Here is a 21,220-nt window from a genome sequence, read left to right as displayed (position 1 = left end):
TGATTCATTGCTGGCTTTGAGATATCAAGTCCCACGTGCAGGGACCAGAGAAAAACCTCCAGGAGCTAGGGGCATCTGCCAACTGACAGGCAGCAGGAAATGGAATCTCAGTCCTGTGATTATAAGGACCTGAATTCTGCCAACAACCTGAATGAACTTGGAAGCAAATTTTTCCCAGAGTCTCCTGAGAAGAGTCCAGTTGGCTGACACCTTGACTTTGGCTTTGTGAAATCCAGAGCAGAGAAATCAGCAGAGCCAACTAGAACTTCTGACCTACAAAACTATGAGATACTAAATTTGTGTCGTTTTAAGTCACTGACTTTGTGGGTTTTAGCTATGACAGCAGTAGAAAACAAATATACTTATCCTCTTCTGATACTGAGGTACCAGACTCTAGAGAACAAGAGGAAATAGTACTGTGCTACAAGGGTGGGGTATGTCGAGTATTCAAAGTAATTAATAAGTTATTTTTGGCACACATTTTAAAGTTTAAATGTAGGTTATACAAATCACTTTGTCTCTTTGTGTGTGTTTAAGACATTGATATCATTTAATTATCCTAGGGAAAGATATCTACTATGTGATTACTTAATACTTTCATTGATGTATCCAAATCCAGTATGGTGATATATCACAGTGGAAAGTTCCTGACGTGAATGATACCAATGGACAGGGTGGGTGTCAGGGCCTAATTCCAGAGAATAGTTATGCTACTCTGAAGGCAGACAAAAAATGCTGTAAGCTTTGATATATTTCATTAAAATACTGTACACTACTATTCAATCAGCAAATTTATTACCTCGCAAAACACTTAAGAATGTTCTTAAATACTACATAAAATAATGAGTGCTCTACTGTTGTTCGTTAAAATAAAATTACTACTTGTACTCTGATACTTTATTTTTTATTTTATTTTTTTTAAGATTTTATTTATTTATTTGACAGAGAGAGGCACAGCAAGAGAGGGAACACAATCAGGAGGAGTGGGAGAGGGAGAAGCAGGCTTCCCGCTGAGCAGGGAGACCGATGCAGGACCCTGGGACCATGACCTGAGCCGAAGGCAGACGCTTAACAACTGAGCCACCCAGGCGCCCCTGTCCTCTGATACTTTACATGTAGTTTTGTTAATGAAAATGTAATTTGCACTTTGCTTGATGACTTTCAAATAGATACAAATGTAAACTCAATACTTTAAAATTATGACTGAATGATTCCACGTTTCTGTAGAAAACATGCCAGAAGAGAGATCACATGGCTTGTAATAGATTTTCAGTGAAACTGATGGTTCAATTTTATTTTCACACTTGGATTTTTTTTTTTTAAAGCAAGAATGAACATGGTTTTCATTTTTAATAGATAATTCTATTTTCTTTTTCAAAACTTAAATTGATTTGAGGATGTTACAGCAAACACATATCAGAGACAGTATTTATATGTGGTTATAATAGCAAAAGTGGTTTTATTTATTGATTTGCTATAAATTAGACAATTGGATATTATTTCATAGTATTATTTTCTTCCTTTTTTGTTACTCAATAGAGTAGTGTTGAATGAAGAAGAATTTGCCTGAGACTTCCCATCAATCCCCCATTTCTCAGAAAACATGATAGTTCATTCTGAAATAATACGGATTTTATTTTGCTATTTCTAAAAGAAATCATTGCGAAGTATTTTAATGAAAATATTTTGACACAAAGTTTTCAGGAATGCTATTTTTTGAACAAAATAGCTTTGAATTAATCAAATAAAGGATTCATTGAGTAAATAGTTCCACTTTCTTTGTCCTTTCACTTTTTAAAATCAGTAATTTGGCCTCCAACATGAGGAATGAGCCAAGGTATAGTACATCATTGGTTTTTGATATAATGTTCAATTATTCATCAGTTCAGTACAGCACCCAGTGCTCATCACATCATGTACCCTCCTTAATGCCCATCACCCAGTTACCCCATTCCCCCATGCACCTCTCTTTCTGCAACCCTCGGTTTGTTTCCCAGAGTCAGGAGTCTCCTGTGGTTTGTTTCCCTCTCTGATTTCTTCCCATTCAGTTCCCCCCCACCCATATTGTCCTCTGCACTATTCCTTATGTTCCACATATGAGTGAAACCATATGATAATTGTGTTTCTCTTATTGACTTATTTTAATTAGCATAATACCCTCCAGTTCCATCCATGTCGATGCAAATGGTAGATATTTTATTTTGTATTCAGTACTTTAAGGGTATTCATCTGACAATACCACATTCTTAAAACCTTTTTTGCTATTCTAAATTATATCCACTTTTATATAGATATTAGAATCAGCCTGTTAATTTCTACAAATTACACAATTTATCTTGTTGGATTTTGATTGGTTTGCTTGGAATCAACAGATAGGTTTGAGGGGATTCTTATCCTAAATGTTTAACTCTGATATATATTCTGGAAAATTTATTAGATTTTAAATTAAAAATAAATTTCCTGAACTTTCAGGTCAAAATATCAAGTTTCTTATTAAAGATAGAAAATCAGTTCCAACAAAATAATGTAAAATAACACTAATGGTATTAAGAAATCAGAAAAGGCAGTCTCAGTCAAAGAATTTTATCTGAAATTATTTTCTTCAAGTATTTAAGTAGTAGAAAAATCACTTCTACATTCAAGAACTCGGGGAAAATTTCTTTCTGAAATTCTGATGTATCATCTAAAGCAAAAGTTTTGGAGTTTTCTGGTTTTGTTCGGTAGAGGGCAGATAGTACGTATTTTAGGTTTTGCAGATCATATGACCTTTGTCTCCACTACTAAGTTCTTCTGTTAAAACATGAAAGCAGCCATAGGAAATTGGTCTAATCATGGCCTGTTCCAATAAACCTTTACTTCCTAAAACAGGAGGCCTATGGGATTTGGATATATAGTTTGCTGATTTTCAGTGTGTGATCACCAGATCAGCAACCATCCATAACACCTAGAAACTTAACAAAAATACAAGTTTTCACATTCTCTCTCAAACCTACTGAATCCGAAACTTTAGAGGAAGTACTTAGCAATATGTGTCACAAAACCTCCAGGTTATTCTAATGCATGTTAAAGTTTGAAAACCACTAACATCGAAGATCAGTTTTATTCAAGCAAAGGTTGACTGAAGGAACATCGGCAAAGTGACAGTTGATGAGTATTGGATACGTTTAATGTAGATTTATACTAAAACAAAAGAAAATGAACTCTGCACAGATACTAGGCACAGGTTGGACTCCACTGGAGGAGGGGCAAAGAAAAAACTACCCTGCATCCTTCAGTAACAGAAAGAGGAGGCCATCTGCCACTATACCACAAACCTCTGATATAAGGTGGAGACTTTCAGTTACTGGGGTAGGGCTGGAAACCTGCCCATGCTTTGAACATTGCACTGAATAGGAGGAAGAAGGTATCACTTATTTGAAAGGGCAGGAATGCTAAGAATGTCCTACCTCGAGACTAGACAGTCAACTGTTGTGGAAGGAACAGTGTAGAATGAGGCAGTTTATGATAGACTGGTATGCAACACCTGTTGTGTAAAATCTGAGGGTAGGGAGAAATCCTCTAGTACTCTACAGCTCAAATTCAAAAAAATGACAGTGAAATCAACTAACAGAGAAATCTGAAGGTTTCAGTATATGATGGGGGTTGAAAAATCAAAGCCCAGATCCAGCACAACTACAGACCAGATTGACTCAGTCCTACCATGAACAGAATGATAGAAGAAGGGACACGCCTACTTCTGGGAGTAAATATTGTTTACCTTAGCTTCTACTGTTCTTTTACACATAATGTCTGACATGAAATCACATAACACACACACACACAAAATTAGGAAAGAATGCTCATAGATAGTGGAAAAGTAAACATGTTTGTATAGAAAAATTTAGTAGAGGGACACCTGGATGGATCAGTTGGTTAAGTCCGACTCTTGATCTCAGCTCACGTTGTGAGTTCAAGCCTCACAATGGGCACCAACCTGGGCGTGGAGTCTACTTAAAGATAGATAGATAGATAGATAGATAGATAGATAGATAGATAGATAGATAGATGATAGATAGATATAGATGATAGATGATAGATAGATAGATGACATTATATAAAAGATTCAAGTGAAAATGTACTCATGCAGCTTTTTATTTTTGTATAGATCAAATCAATTCTTGTTAACACTTGGTATTGTCATAGAATGTACATATTGTTTCCATATGGAAAATAATTTCCTGTCATTCTTCTTCTGGGAAAAACATACATCATTTTTAAAATAAGATCCAGACTTGGGCGACAGAAATATTCTATCCCTTGAGCAAAAAAAAAGTAGTCGAAGTTACAATCAAAATCTTTGTATAGGGGATGATTTTAAACTACTCAAGTAGATATTGTATTAGATAGGTATATGAAAATATACTTCTTAGGAAAAGTTTTCTTTGGTTATATGAACTTAGAAGCATCAATACAAGTGACTGAAACCATTTTTAGGAATTATAGCTTGAGAGCCTAGAATTGAAATATAAAGACCTCCTCTCTTCAAATTCAGGATGAGGAAATGAGACATTAAACTATCCAGGTGAACTTTCTGAAGAAGGAGGAGGAAAACCAGGTGAAGGTAATGTCATGGGAACCATACAGAGTTATTCAGTAGGTTGTGGTCAAAATTGTTGCGTAGTTGTGAATGAGTCCACATTCGCAATTTTTTTTGTTTTGTTTTTAAAGATACTGTTATTTTTTGTAATTAAGATTTATATTGCAGTTTTTTTTAACTTCTGGGATTTTATCATCCTTTATATTTCATATCATAATACAATGATTATAACTTTTTGACAATTCCATTTCCACCATCGTTTTCTCTACCAATAAATTCTACCCTCCACACAATATCAGTGGGCATATGTTCCAAGACCAGCTATTTTTATCAGAATTTTTAACTTGAAAAGGGGCACCTGTCAACAAATTTGTATTTTGCCTCAAATCTCATTAAGCTCCATTAGTCAGAATTGTTTTCTAGTGCTATGGAAAAATCTTAATTTGTCACATAACATTCATTGCTGCCCTCTTTATTAGATATTTTCATCGTATCCTAACATATATAACTATAGTTCATTGATAGTAATTAATTATTTTTAACAGCTAAAATAGTGTTTATTCCATATGGAAGTGATCATGCATATTCAAACTAAAGAATACAAGGGAAAATTTGACAGTACAGTTAATGAGTGTACTAAAATCAACATCTAATTTTAGAATTATATAAAAGAGGCAATTATATTGGTCTTTTATGATTTATTATTTTTTCTTGTTGTTTATTGCTCAGCAATTGATTATCAACCAGATGTTTAAAACTCTTTTTTTTTTTTTAATAGAGCAGGGGTAGAGGAAGAGGGAGAGAGAGAGAGAATCTTAAGCAATTTCCACACTCAGCATGGAGCCTGACACAGGCCTCGATCTCACAACCCCAAAATCATGACCTGAGTGGAAATCAAGAGTCAGAGTCTTAACAGACTGAGCCATCCAGGCACCCCGAACTCTCTCCTTCTTTTTAATTTTCAATTTACTTGGAATTTTTGTCTTATGACCACACTCAAGGAAGTGGGTAATTTCTTTTGGGAAACTAAAGCTATTCTCTGAGAATTTCATTATCAGTACACCTAATGGAGGTTTTTTTTAACAGTTGATAATACCCCCAATAGCAATGACACATGACCATATCCCTACCATCTGTGGTTAATGGTTCCTTCTTTTGGAACTACATGCATATTATCATTGTAACACCTGTTACAGATGTTTAAACATTTTTATCTAGCCAGGAAGCAGGCAAATCAGCAATTGTGACTTAAATTTAAACTACATTTTATTTGAACATATATTATTGAGTAAAACAACTTTAAGATAAAAAAATGATTTTCTTTTATTAATGTATTGTATCACATTGATTGATTTGAGGATGTTGAACCAACCTTGGTCAAGGTGAATAATCCTTTTAATGTACTGTTGGATCCTATTGGCTAGGATTTTGGTGAGAATTTTTGCATCCATGTTCATCAGGGATATTGGTCTGTAATTCTCCTTTTTGATGGGGTTTTTGTCTGGCTTTGGGATCAAGGTAATGGTGGCCTCATAAAACGAGTTTGGAAGTTTTCCTTCCATTTCTAATTTTTTGGAACAGTTTCAGAAGAATAGGTATTAATTCTTCCTTAAATGTTTGGTAGACTTCCCCTGGGAAGCCATCTGGCCCTGGGCTCTTGTTTTTTGGGAGATTTTGATTACTGTTTCAATTTCCTTAGTGGTTATAGGTCTGTTCAGGTTTTCTATTTCTATTTTCTATTTCTCTTTCTTCCTGGTTCATTTCTTCCAGATGATCTAATTTGCTGGCATATAGTTGCTCATAATATGTTCTTATAATTGTTTGTATTTCTTTGGTGTTGGTTGTGATCTCTCCTCTTTCATTCTGTACCTCTGAAACAAATAATACATTATATGTTAAAAAATAAAAAAAAAAGAAGAAGAAGATAGTAGGAAGAGAAAAATGAAGGGGGGAAAACTGGAGGGGGAGATGAACCATGAGAGACTATGGACTCAGAAACAAACAGGGTTCTAGAGGGGAGGGGGGGTGGGTTAGCCTGGTAATGAGTATTAAAGAGAGCACGTATTGAATGGAGCATGGGGTGTTATACGCAAACAATGAATCATGGAACACTACATCAAAAACTAATAATGTAATGTATGGCGATTAACATATAATGAAATAAAAAACATGATTTTCCCCTCCCACTCTCCAAAAAGTATCTATTTCAGTCAGACTGATTTCTTGAATTTAATAAGCAAATCTGAGTATAGGCAGAAAAAAATGGCTCTGACAGGATAAAAAAATGATAAGCAAATTTAGCAAGAAAGGTTTTCATGTGTACATGAAGAGGTCAGAGAGGGAATAGAATATTTCCTTCTAATTAAGGAGTAAAGATCGTGTTTAGGGTTTAATTTTGGTGTGTCTTCATGTCTCTGTTGGTTTAGGAGAAGCAAATTGAAGATGAAAGTAATGATACTTAGAAAAGAATAAGGAAGAAAAGCTACAATAGAAAGAAAAAGAAAAAAAAGGAATCCTAACTATAAAACTATGACAAAGAAACACAAATTATTTTAAATACCCAGTGATCTTTATAAAGTACAATAGAAAGTGAAGGTTTTGTAAGCTGATGATCACAGGACCCAAATATTTTTGTACACTCAATAGAGAAAAACAATGTACACACACACACAAATTGTACAGGTCCTAAAGACTGTCCATACTACCTGAATAAAATTCCCAGTAATGTTTTTACATGCTAAATATGAAGACATAAAAATCCCAAACCTGGTTCAGGCCTTCTTTTAGGAGACACTATTAGATAATACAAAGGAATATAAGTAGCCCAAGGATCTTTGCATCTGTGTTTGAGGAATACTGGATTGCTGTAATTTGCTTCTGCAATATTTTTGTCTGCTTTTGGTATTCAGGTTCTGGAAGAATAAAATTAGTTAGAAGGTGTTCATGTTTCAGCTATTTCCAGAAAGAGTTTGGGGAGAATTGTTTTTATTTCCTCCTTAAATGTTTGAAACAAATAATAGGAAATAATAAACCCTGTATGTTAGCCCTGTAAAGTTACCCGTGTTGTGATCCTCAGAACTTGTGAATATATATGTTACATGGCAAAGGGACTTTGTAGATGAGATTAAAGATGGATCCTGTGATGGAGAAATCACCTTAGTTACCAATTAGGCCTAATTTAATCTAGAATCTTTAAATGCAGGGGGTTTTTCCAGGTTGTGGCTGGAAATGTGAGGACAGAGGGAAGATCAGAAATATGAGAATTGCTGGCTTTGAAGATGGAAGAAGAGGTCCCGAGTTAGTTAAGATTCAGGGATCTTCTAGAATCTGTAAAAGGTGAGGTAATGGATTGTTCTCTAGAGATCCAGAAAGTACTGCAGCCTTGCCAACCCCATGATTTTAGCGCAGCGTGACCCATGGTGTACTTCTGACCCAATTTATTATCTATAAGGTAATACTTCTCTGTTGTTTTAACCCAGGAACTTCATGTAAATTTATCTGTAAGCAACAGAAAACCAATACCATGAAAAAACAACACATTTATAAGAATATTAGAATCTTGGTTAGTGAGCACATACTTATGTACTAGATTAGTAATACACTTAGAAATTCAAGGGGAAAAAAAAAAAACACAAAAAACCTTTGAAGCTGTTGATTGAAATGCCATACAACATTGTAGAAAAACCTAATACAGAATAATTAACCCCTAAGCATAACTTTATAAATTTCTTGCACTTCAAAATAAGGAAAGAATTTGTCATGTATGTTGTTGAAATGGTATGGTCATGATTAAGACAAGAAAATCATGTTAGAATTTTCCAAACTAACAGTTATTGGTAAAAAAAAAAAAGAGAGAGAGAGAGAATACATATTTAAAAAAGTCTAAGAATGAAACTGGCAGACATATGGACAGACCAGAGTGAATAGCTAGCTCTATTAAATGAGGTTGTCCTGGAATTCAGGTTTCTTCAATTTTGTTGTTCTGTCATGCCTTAAAGGTGTTTTATTCATTTACATGGTCAAAACTGAATCATTCATAATGTGTCACTGTTGCAGTTTGCTAGAGGAAGGAAGAGAAAATAGAGGGCAAGCAGCTTTCTCTGATGGATAGGACCCACAGAAATTGCATATCTCTTTTCTGTATCCTAGTGACCAGAATATTGCTGTACAGTTACTAGATACAAAGGAGATTAGGATTGGAGCAGTCCTGTGTGGCCATGTGCTCATTAGTGATTGTGACTTGGGGATTCTATTACTTAAAAAAAAAAAAATGCTTCAGTATACTCAAGTTTCTATATGTGTCTGTGTCAATGACTTTCTAAAGAACTTTCTAGTTACTGAATGTAGCTCATCATCCAAGTTCTTGGTGAGTAGCTGTACTTTGTAACCAATCAAGATATAGCTCTTCATTTCCTGGAGATTGATACATTAAAAGACAAATTAGCCACTCTATCAGATATAAATTGGTGAAGGAGGAGCAAAACACTGGAAAAAAATGTGAGAGGGGAGCAGAGTGGAAAGCATATTTAGTCAATAATTTAGAGAAGTTTTCAACCTCTGTTGGCAGAAACTGTGGAAATTTCCTGCTCTGCATGGAGAAATTTTCATGATTACCCATCTGGCAACTTTAGTTCTATTCTTTAGGAATCCTCTTTTTCATTATCCTCCATGGACCCTGGCTTTCCCCTGTAGAAGGATCTTTCCAGTTCATTATTCTCTTTGGCCCCATTTAAAGTGGGCATTGATGTCTATAACCTGAACAGCCTTTTTAAACCTAGTGATTGCAGGTTTATGTTATCTTTGGGGACATAGATCCCCTCAGAGGCCTTTGGTTTATTTGCTTCCCATGATTTCAACAGTTGCAGATCACATCTGGTCACAATTCTTGAGAAGCCAGCTGAAACAGCAGGCTTGGAGTGAGCTGGGAGAGCAGTGCCATTAATCTCTTCTTTGCAGCTGAGCTGGCTTCCACTGTCTGGCATTTAAGTAGAAGCTCTTGAAAAAGACTGAGTAACAATCCTATCTCCTGCTGCTTGGCCTTCAGAAGCCTTTGGCTTTTCCAACTCTGAGGACCAACATTACCAAAATTTCAATCAATTTAAATTGTAGGCCATATGCATAGAAATTTTCCTACGGCAGATCTGAAATCCCTTCCATTTCTACTTGCAAATTAACTGATTTTTGCCCAAATCAGTCACTTCCTAGTATCTGCCAGAAGCATCAACAAGCACCAATAATTTTAGTGTTTCCAATCACTTTTATAGATCTACAAGTTCTATAAGCACATGTTCTGTCTTCTAAACAATCACGGGTGATCATATTACCACCTGTATCGCCAAGACAAAGATAAACTGTTTTTTAAAAATTTTTGTTTATTTATTTACTTGAGAAAGAGAGAGAGAGCACAAGCGGGGGGAGCAGCAGGCAGAGGGAGAAGGAGAAGCAGACTCCCCGCTGAGAAGGGTGCCCGATGCAGGGCTTGATCCCAGAACCCTGAGCTCATGACCTGAGCTGAAGGCAGATGTTTAACTGACTGAGCCACCCAGCACCCCAAAATCACTAACATTTTACTATGTCCCAGGAATTATGTTAGATCAATATCTACTATCTATGAGTAACTCATTATTTTCTCTGTTTATGAAATGAGTAATTGGCCAATGTTATGGGTACAATGTCCAGATCATTATACCCATTTGTGGATTTGAGAACTATAAATGTTTTCATTATTACATAAATATTTACTGATCTATCATATAATTATAGATTTTTAGAGATATTGCCTTAGTGAATAGTTATATTCAGTTGATCATTTTATAGCTAAGAAAACTGATTTTGAAGACTAGTATGTACCTGAATTAATTCAGGAAATGTGATGATAAAGCAAGACTTTTAGAACCTAACTTATTGGCATTTAAAAAAACATTATTGGCTGTTAATTATGATGTTATATATGAAAATCATACATGGAACATTTTAACATGATTTTCATGAAGACCATTGTCTGGACTTGTACTGCACAAAACAGTAGCCATTACCCACATGTAATTATTATAATTTAAATTTAAATTTAAATGAATTAAAGTGAAAGAAAAGTAACAATATAGTTCCTCAGTCACTCCAGCCACATTTCAAGTGCTCAGAAGCTGCAAAGGACTGGTGGTTACTATATTGGGCCATACAGATATAGGCTGTTTCCATCGCTGTAGAAAGTTCTACTGCATAGTCCTTGTCCAGACATTTGATAGAGTTTGGTGAATACAAATATAAATAATACTTATAAGAACTTGATTTGATTAATAATCTGAATAATAAACATAAAACGTTCTTATGAAAAATGCCTAAGTGGCAAAAATAAATAACCCAAATCACAAATTATATTAATTACTTTCCAAAATGTCGATTTCCTTTTTTGTTGATATGATCTCTAATTTTTTTATATTTTAAATTTTATATCATATGTTTTATGATATTCATCCCTAAGTAAAAATATATGAAGTAGGGGCAACTGGGTGGCTCAGTGGTTAAGCATCTGCCTTCGGCTCAGGTCATGATCCCAGTGTCCTGGGATCGAGCCCCACATCCGGCTCCCTGCACCGTGGGGAAGCCTGCTTCTCCCTCTCCAACTCCCCCTGCTTGTGTTCCCTCTCTCACTATGTCTCTCTCTGTCAAATAATAAATAAAATCTTTAAATATATATATATGGGGCGCCTGGGTGGCTCAGTTGGTTAAGCGACTGCCTTCAGCTCAGGTCATGATCCTGGAGTCCCGGGATCGAGTTCCACATCGGGCTCCCTGCTCGGCAGGGAGTCTGCTTCTCCCTCTGACCCTCCTCCCTCTCGTGCTCTCTGTCTCTCATTCTCTCTCTCTCAAATAAATAAATAAAATCTTTAAAAAAAAAAAAAATATATATATGAAGTAAAGAATGACCCAAGATTGATCTGGATTTATTTTCTTATAAATTAATGATATCAAAATTTGCAATGTAAATACATACCTTTATTATTTAATTTTATACCTTCATAAACTTTATATTAATTTAATACTTTTCCTAATTGTTTTTCTTTCTTTAAGATTTTATCCATTCTTTTGAGAGAGAGAGTGCACAAGCAAGGGGAGTGACAGAGGGAGAGGGAGAAGCAGACTCCCCACTGAGCAGGGAGTCCTATGCTGCGCCTCATGTTCTTCTGATTAAAACATACATACAAGGTCAGAGTAGAAAGTCTTAAGATTTAGGACACATAAAATTAATAAAAGTCTAATTCTATTATTCAATAATAATATATGATAACATTTCTGTTCGTTTTTCCCATATTGACACAAGAGAATTTTACCTTGAGTTTTAGTCTATTTTTTAATTATTTTTTGTAACATATTTAAATATTATTTTAATGACTATTTTTTTGTTTTATCAATTTTTCTATATGTACTATCACTTATTCTAAACTTCTAGACTAATTTGGTAGAGAAAAAACATGTAATTCATGTTGCTAGTGGTAGTTTTGTAACAAAAAACATGAGGCATACATGATTAAGTTAAGAACTAAACTCCTTGCTTGTCCCAAACCTTTGCTAAGAAAATAAATACACCTTATATTTAATTACTCTAAATCAAGTGATTTTTATAATGAATGGGTCTATAATCTGATTAAATTACTTTAAGATATAACAATTACTTCTAAAGAATCTTGGTTTTCATTCAGTGTTATGACCACAATTACAGGGATCATTTATAATTTACATTTTATATTTAAATGTTTAAAGGTTAAGTTCTCATCCTTTTTTTTTTTTCCTTTAAAATTCTGTTAATTAGTGTTATAATTCATTTTCAAAACAGTTTTCAGAGGAAGGACATATTAAACTTTTCTTAATTTTTATATCTGAAAATATTTTATTTTAGGCAACAGTTTTTTAAAAAAATTTATTGTTATGTTAATCACCATACATTACATCATTAGTTTTTGTTAGGCAACAGTTTTATTGGAATTATTAAATAACTTATGCTACCTCTTAAAACTGTGTTTCGTTTATTTTTTGGGTGAGGCAATAAATTTGTAGTAAAGGATAACATCAAACTACTTCTTGTTCTCTTGAGGAAAACCATTTTTTTCCCTATTTTATATTTGATATTTTTTTCAAATAAAGTGATTATTTTTAAATATAACTGAGTCAAGTCTTTGTACAATTGAGAAATTATTTCACTGTTTGTTTAATTATTGTTTCTTTTGCTCTTTTTAAAATTTCAACTTCCAAAATCATCCATATCTGATTTGGATTTAACCCTCTGAATCCAACTTTGCATGTCTATGTCACTTTTTAACATACCCTTCTTTTTCTTCTATGTTCTTAAAAATATATATATATATTAGTCAAGATAAACCCTGCATAGTATCATATTTTTTGTAATACTAATTATATTTACATACTGAAGAAAACATTTATTTCTTTTATTTTTTGCTACCCAATATTAGAAAAAAAATCTTTCTCTGCATCCGTGAACCTGAAAAAGGGTAGCCTAAGACTGGAAATTATTATTTTCTGTCCTGTTAGAATGAAGCAGGGGCATATAGACAATGGGCAGAATTGAGGGTGAGAGAGTAGAAGATACATGGCACCCGGAGGGAAGGGGACCAGGGCGATGGTCTCACCATCTGCTCAGAAGCTTATTGGCGTCTGTTTCAGGTCCTCTCCCTTCCTTCTTGCCATTGTCGATCCTGTTTTCTGTCATTTTCTTAGAGACAGTGGATTTTCTTTAAATATATTCTTCCAATGAATATTTTCCTGATTAAATTAGTTGGATCTTCTGTTTGCAACAAACATGATGATTAATATATTTTGGGTGATCTCTGGCATTATTTTTCATTTAAAATGTTTTCATTTCTATCTCTACATTAAAATCTTTCTATTCTCTGCAGTTTACTATTTCTTGCATGAAGACAGAACTTTTGTGTATTTCTTAATATATTTCATTTCTATTTTTTATGTATTTGTCAAACTTTCTGGCATATATTATATTTTTTGTTAATAAAGGAAGCAGTCAAGGCAAAACTGAGAATGGAAAGTTCAACAAGAAATAAAATGCAAAATTACTTTAAAAATCACTTATTTTCACAGTAAAGTTTTTATTGAAAACAGCAATAGACACAGAAAACAACTAGATTTTGCTAAAAAAATAAAAAAATTACCATCCCTTCAGGTAATCTCTCTTATGATTTTACTGAACAAATGGTTTAACTTTTCTTTTTCTTTTTTTTTTAAAGATTTTATTTATTTATTTATTTGAGACAGAGAGAATGAGAGAGAGAGAGAGCACATGAGAGGGGGGAGGGTCAGAGGGAGAAGCAGGCTCCCTGCCGAGCAGGGAGCCCGATGCGGGACTCGATCCCGGGACTCCAGGATCATGACCTGAGCCGAAGGCAGTCGCTTAACCAACTGAGCCACCCAGGCGCCCGGTTTAACTTTTCTATAGCCAATTTGTCTTCTTTCAGATGGTAAGAACTATCTTACTTCCTATGCCTCCTATGAACAGTGTTTATCCATCTATCCAAAATGAAAATTACAGTATTTTATTTTTAATTAAATTTACTTAAATCCACAAGTTCCTGTTCTTTTCTTTTTGTGGGGGGGGGTCAGTTTTTCCCCATAGTCCATTGAAAAACGGTGGATATTGAAAGAAATGAATGACTGACACTTCTATAGATCTATGTTAATCATCTTCACCTACTTCTTGAGCTATCCATTCATGAATAATCCCTCAGACAGGGAGTCCTTCTTTCCTACACAGGGATTTCTTTTTAAAATATTTTTCCATCATGACTGCAGAGTATCTATATCTTAACCATCCAATATGTTTAATGTGCACATTTTTAGCAAGCAGAAATATATGAAAGTAAAACCACCAAAAACATCTACTAGAAAATTCACAGGTAGTCGCCAAATTCCTAGAAAATAGTATTGAGACTGGGATGAAGAAGGATGAAGGATGAAGAAGGATGAAGAAGGAAATGGAGACAGACAGAAAGACATTAATTGTCTCCAGACAGAAGTCAGGGGCAGAAAGAGACTAGTAGTTTGAAAAGCATTGTGATTTGAAAGCAACTGCACAGAAACACAGAAGATTGGTATTAAATACCTTACTAACACTGTTCAGTAATAAAACAAAGGCAAGCAAATATAAATTATAGACATATGTGCAAGTCAGAAAGCTTTGACATCATTTTAAATTTTTATGTAAAAAGATGTTTTAATTTTGGAGTTAATTATAATTATACAAAGATAAATATGATTTTGATTACTTTTAATGCTAGAAGATGATTATATAACAATACTATTTAAATGTAGTAAATATATTTTAGGTGACTGTGGCAGTAATCCAAATAGAAAATGGAGTCAATCATATTAGATATTAGATATAATATATAATGACAATCCATCATCATAGTTAAAATTTCCCTGAAATTGCCAAAGAAATCCTCAGTATATCCACTCTGTGAGTTCACAGATGACCTGAGTTTTTCCAACATTTTTCTTGTGCACTTAATATCATAATTAAAATGATGTGTTCTGGCATTGTTATGGACTGAATGTTTGTGTCCCCCTACTCCCCACAAATTCGTATGTTGAAGCCCTAATTGCCAGTGTGGCTTTATTTATGGTGGGATTTCTATGGAAGCAATAAAGATTTAATTAGACCGCAAGAAGGAGCCTGATCTGGTAAGATCAGTGTCCTTATAAGAAGAGATACCAGAGAGCTTAGTCTCTCCAAGGAAAGGCCATGTGAGGACACAGCGAAAAGGCAATCATCTGCACACCAGGAAGAGAGCTCTCAACAGAAACGGACCATCTTGGCACCCTGATCTCAGATTTTCACCTTCAAGAATTGTGAGAAAATACATTTCTGTTGATTAAGCCACCCAGACTGTGATATTTTGTTATGGCAACCCAAGATGACTAAGGCAGGCATTTATGTTATTCTCTGTCTTAAGTATATCATCTAGGCTAGTTGGTGATAAGAGCATGGCCTTCTTTAACAATCAGATACATGAAGAAACAGTACAAAATTATGCAAACATTATTGACGTTCTTAAATTGAAATGTGGCGGAAAAAAATAACACATAAAAACATCTTTCGTATGCTGTCTGCAAGCTTCCACTGTAAATCACAATAAATCCATAGGAGCTGCTAATATATACTCTTTAAATACCCAAATGATTTTAATTCCAGTAAATAATTTACATATTAAAATTGTTTTCTACACTATTTGCATATGTACATAAAACACTTATGAGAAAGGTTTGAAGATAACATTTGATTGTGCTTAAGATAATTTGAGTGTGGCTATGCATATTTCATTAAATTTCTTTGCCAATACATCTACAATATGATGCAAAAATTCTAGGAACTTAATGGTTACATATCTGCGTTGTTGAATATATAGTCATGTTGAAACTCCAGAAATAGGAAATATACTTCAGGAAACTCCCTGTGTGTCATGAATTTAATGAATTTTAATCCAGATTTGCTGGATTAAATCCATTACAGGCGCCCCTCCTGTAACTATTTCGATAGTGTCATGTGAATCTGGTTATTGAATTATATTTGCACTCTTTTGAACATCCAGAGCTAATCATAGCAATCCAAGTTTGAGCTGTTTATTTTCCCAAATATAACGAAGTCAAGGTGATGTGAAAGCATTGTCTTGTATTAGCATTTGTTCTTCTGTTCCACCCCTCAATTTAAAAATATGTGTTCCTGACTTTACAAAGACTGAAATTCAGAGTCTGATAACATAGAATATGTCTGCAGACTCTATCAAATAGGAGCAGTAATAGTATCATTGTCCTGTTTTATGAGGTAATAATTTGATTCCAACTAAATGAACATCAGGGCAAGATAATAAATTTAAGAATAAACGCTCACGGGTGCCTGGGTGGCTCAGTCGTTAAGCATCTGCCTTCGGCTCAGGTCATGATCCCAGGGTCCTGGGATCTAGCCCCGCATTGGGCTCCTTGCTCCACGGGAAGCCTGCTTCTCCCTCTCCCACTCCCCTGCTTGTGTTCCCTCTCTCGCTGTGTCTTTCTCTGTCCTATAAACAAACAAATAAATAAATAAATAAATAAATAAATAAATAAATAAATAAATAAAATCTTAAAAAAAAAAGAATAAACGCTCAGAAAAATAATTATATCGGTTATTTTGCTGTTCTTACTCAGGGATTTTTCTCCCCTGGAAGGAGCTTCGAAAGAAACACAAGAACAAAGAGGGTACATGCATTATTTGTAAATATAATTAGGAAATATCTCCAGTGACAAAAACGTCCATTTCCCGATTTCCAAAAGAATTTCACCATCTCCCAAGTCTTTACAGTGGTCTCAATTGCCCCTTTTGTGCTTTGAGCCTCACCCTTTGCCATAACTCTAAAGAAAGGCCTGCCTCTCAGGGGTTAGGAAGGAGAATGAATTCACGTTCTATTCTCAGCTTAATACACTAAACCATTGTAATCATAGCTTCTCTGCTTGTTGCTTATCCTTAAGTTTTAGAAAACAATGTAACCATCGCTTCTATCGGCTAATATTATGACTGGTACAGTGACTAGAATACAGTTTATATTCATGGAACTCATGGATAAAACTTTGCTGGGGGATGCAAATCTCACGTTTATCTCTCAAGAATGAGGGGATGGATATAGCGTTAATGAAAAATAGGTATGATTTACTATATTAAACTGGTAAATGCTATGGAGAAAAATAAATCAGACGGCAGAATAAAGTTTTCTGGGAATGGATTTCAATTTCCTATTGGTTGTCCAGGGAAGACTTCACATTTGATTTGTGAGCAGGTTGCAATCTTTCTCCTCTCTGGCTTTCGACTCCTATTTATAATCTTTCCCTTATGTATTGACTTCTATTCTTTTGAGATCAAATATCATGGAAACCATAGGAGCTCTCTCTAATATTCTGTCACCTCTTGTGCCCCTTACTTGTTTTTTACTCTTTCTTGGAAAACCCTTAACCTTGATTAAATCCAACTCTTTTGCTAGAACCCATTCAGCTGAAAGTGGCTGGAGAAAAAACACACATTCACACAGAAGTGTTGACTGATATAAGGTGAATACATGACCATGGCCACAAGAGGGCTCTTAATTCCGCTTAGTGAGGACACCAGATTTCTAATTCATTTATTTGAAGATCTGTCAAATGTATCCAACTGCATCCAAAACAAAATACTAACGATAAAAACAAAATAGGAAATATTTCTATATCAGTGCTTCTATATTCCATTATATCTCGATTTTGTAAGCCTCCTTTAAAATACACAATGGAGGGACGCGTGGGTGGCTCAACTGGGTAAGCGTCTGCCTTCAGCTCAGGGTCCCGAGATCAAGTTCTTAGGGTCCTGGGATCAAGTTCCCCATCGGGCTCCTTGCTCAGCAGGGAGCCTGCTTCTCCTTCTGCCTGCCACTCCCCCTGCTTGTGCTCATTCTCTCTCTCTGACAAATAAATAAATAAAATCATTAAAAATATATACAATGGAATATTTTTCAGACTTAAAAAAAAAAGCAAAGGAAATCCTGTTGTATGTGTGACAACTTGGATGAACCTGGAAGGCATTAAGCTAAATAAAAAAAGTCACAGGACAAATAGTAGTACATGATTCCACTTTTTCGAGGAATTTAAGAGAGTCAAACTCATAGAAGCAGAGACAAGAATGGTGGTTGCCAGGGGCCAATGTGAGGGGGAAATGGGGAATTGCCCTTCAAAGGGTATAATATTTCAGTTGTGTAAGATGAGTAAGTTCTAGGGATCTGCTGTACGACCTTATGCCTATAGTTAACAATACTGTATTGTGCCCTGAAAAGTTGTTAGAGGCCAGATTTCATGTTATGTGTTCTTACCACAATTAAAGAAAAAAAAAAAAAACTTACTTGACTTTCACACAATGTATCCACTCAGTGTGTATTTTCTAGATTGTTGACTTCTCATTAGAATGATAAATTTGATTTCTGTTCATAGTGATTCCTATCATGTTAATGAAGATAAGAATACCCATTTTTTCATCAATAGTTTGATTTTTAACTGTTTTCTATAGTGTACTCAAGAAACTGATATTTAAGCAATAAATATGTATTAGGTAATTGGATATTTGGTAATATCTCATAATTTTATTACTTTTACAATATATCTCTGAAATTTAAATTTAAATTTTTTTTCATTCCTGACATTGTTATATAAACATCTCATTAGTGAGGAGTCTTCTTTTTTTTTAATTTTGAGATTTGAAATTAAGGAATAGTTACATCCACTCATGTAATCTGCTTACATTTTCAAGAGAAGTTTCTTATATAATCAATATATTTTTATCTTTCTGATGTTATCTTGCAAGTGAAATAAGAATCCAGAAGGCAGGGATGTTCTTCCCATTTATAACTATGACATTATTCAATAGATAGCATAAGAAAAATCTTTAATCTCCTTGTTAGAAAAGAGACAGTAAATCAGAACAGAATGCTAAACATGTAATTTTGATAGATTAAGTAGGATTAATACCTAGTCGAGGAAACATTGTGTGTTTGCACATTTAGCAGATCATTTGAGCTATAAGAAAGTTTCATTTAATATATCATTTACTTAACTTGTCAACTCTAAAACTTTTTGAACTAAATCACTAAACTCCCAGTAATAATGAAGAATGGAGAAGAAACTCCAGATGGATCATGCAGTAAGTTATTAACATATGGCCACAGATAATCAGCTGTAGGCCTGTGCCTCTTTGTTATGTAGGACATGAGAGGTAAAGAGCTCCTTGCTAATGATTCATTCAGTCTCTATTCAATAAGACTCTTTGTGGATGACGCATGTGTAAGTACTCAAAGAGGTTGATCAAGGCTTACAGACATAATTAGATAAAAAGTGCCATAATTGGACTGCCAGTTGACATTGGGAAAGGAGCAACCTGGTTTGGCTCTAGGAGGACAAAGATTTGGGAATCTTAGTCTTAATGGCAAGGCAAGGTGAGAGAATGATGATAAGTATTTTTAAGGGAAATGAGGCCAACTGTGAGTATTTACTGCTGGGTATACTGCTTATGAAACTCAGGGTGGGATTGGGCTGTGATTAGAGCCAGAAATGTGTGGTATATATTTGCCCTCCTAACTGTCAGTGTGAAGAATCTGGATTCCTTCAGCTCTCCTTAAACAGGTTTTCTCCCTTTGCTTTTTGGTTAAAATAGAGAGGAAGTAGAATTAAGACTCCATGAGCCATAGTCTGGTGTCTTGGGCAAGTTCCTTAAGTTTTCTGTGCCTCAGTTTCACACTTTGTAAAATGGAGCTAATAAAAGTACCCAATTTATAGTAATTTGTGGGGATATTAAATAAACTTCCATAAAAATATAACATAACCATTCCAAGCAAGAAGTATACTTTTAAAAATGCTATTTTGTCTCTTCAAAATAACAACAATTATTCAGTAAAAAACTACCCATCATTTTTACTGACATGACATATTTTACATAGACTATAAATCCAAGCTATCTCAGAAAGCCTGGCAGGCTCTTGGGTAACAGGTATTCTCTAGGTATGTTGCTTTCTGGTACACGCAACCTTGTGGAGGATCCTTGATCTTGGCGCCACCAGAATATGGTCTGACAGGGGCGCCTGGGTGGCTCAGCCGTTAAGCGTTTGCCTTCGGCTCAGGTCATGATCTCAGGGTCCTGGGATCGAGTCCCACATCGGGCTCCCTGCTCCACGGGAAGCCTGCTTCTCCCTCTCGCACTCCCCCTGCTTGTGTTCCCTCTCTCACTGTGTCTCTCTCTGTCAAATAAATAAATAAAATATTAAAAAAAAAAAAAAAAAAGAATATGGTCTGACACTGTGTCTCATTAGCCCAGAAATTAGAAAGTGTGTGAGCTAGATTTGGCACTCAGGGCTTTGTCAATATATACTGACTATAGCCAAAGACACTTCCACCCCAAGAACATTTATTTCAAGAATATTTTAGACAAATGACCCCTGGAGTTAACAGATGGGTTTATGTTCCAGGAGCCAGAGAGAATGACACATTGTCCAAGAAATGTGGTCACTGGTGCGGTCTCCTCCCTTGTTCAGTTTCAGGCAGCAGTCCTGTCTTTTTATAGCTGAAGTAACTTTTAATTTTATTCAAACAAACTTCCAGTGTTACTACTCTGCCAAGACAGGTGTGCTGAAAATTGAGGCTTCTAATTATTTTGAAATTTTTGATATTAATACATGCAAATGAATTTAATGAATGCATTGAATGGATTCAAATTCATTTAGAAGTTCAAGTAAATTAAAATACTATGATTGTTCATGGAAAGAAAATGAAGGTATTAAATCTTTTAATTTCATCTGTTGTAAATTTTGAAAAGATGGTTAAAGAACAGACTTTTTTTTTTTAAAGATTTTATTTATTTATTTGAGAGAGAGAATGAGAGAGAGATGAGACACATGAGAGGGGATAGGGTCAGAGGACGAAGCAGACTCCCTGCCGAGCAGGGAGCCCGATGCGGGACTCGATCCCGGGACTCCAGGATCATGACCTGAGCCGAAGGCAGTCGCTTAACCAACTGAGCCACCCAGGCGCCCTGACGTTTTTAATTTATTATGTAAAAATGATATAGTTGTGTCTATA

Source organism: Mirounga angustirostris, unplaced genomic scaffold, assembly GCF_029215605.1.
Source record: "Mirounga angustirostris isolate CCGP_5_RB_7025 unplaced genomic scaffold, mMirAng1.0.hap1 SCAF_7, whole genome shotgun sequence".
Taxonomy (NCBI): Eukaryota; Metazoa; Chordata; class Mammalia; order Carnivora; family Phocidae; genus Mirounga; species Mirounga angustirostris.
The sequence above is the reverse complement of the archived record's forward strand: the minus strand, read 5'-3'. Positions refer to the sequence as shown.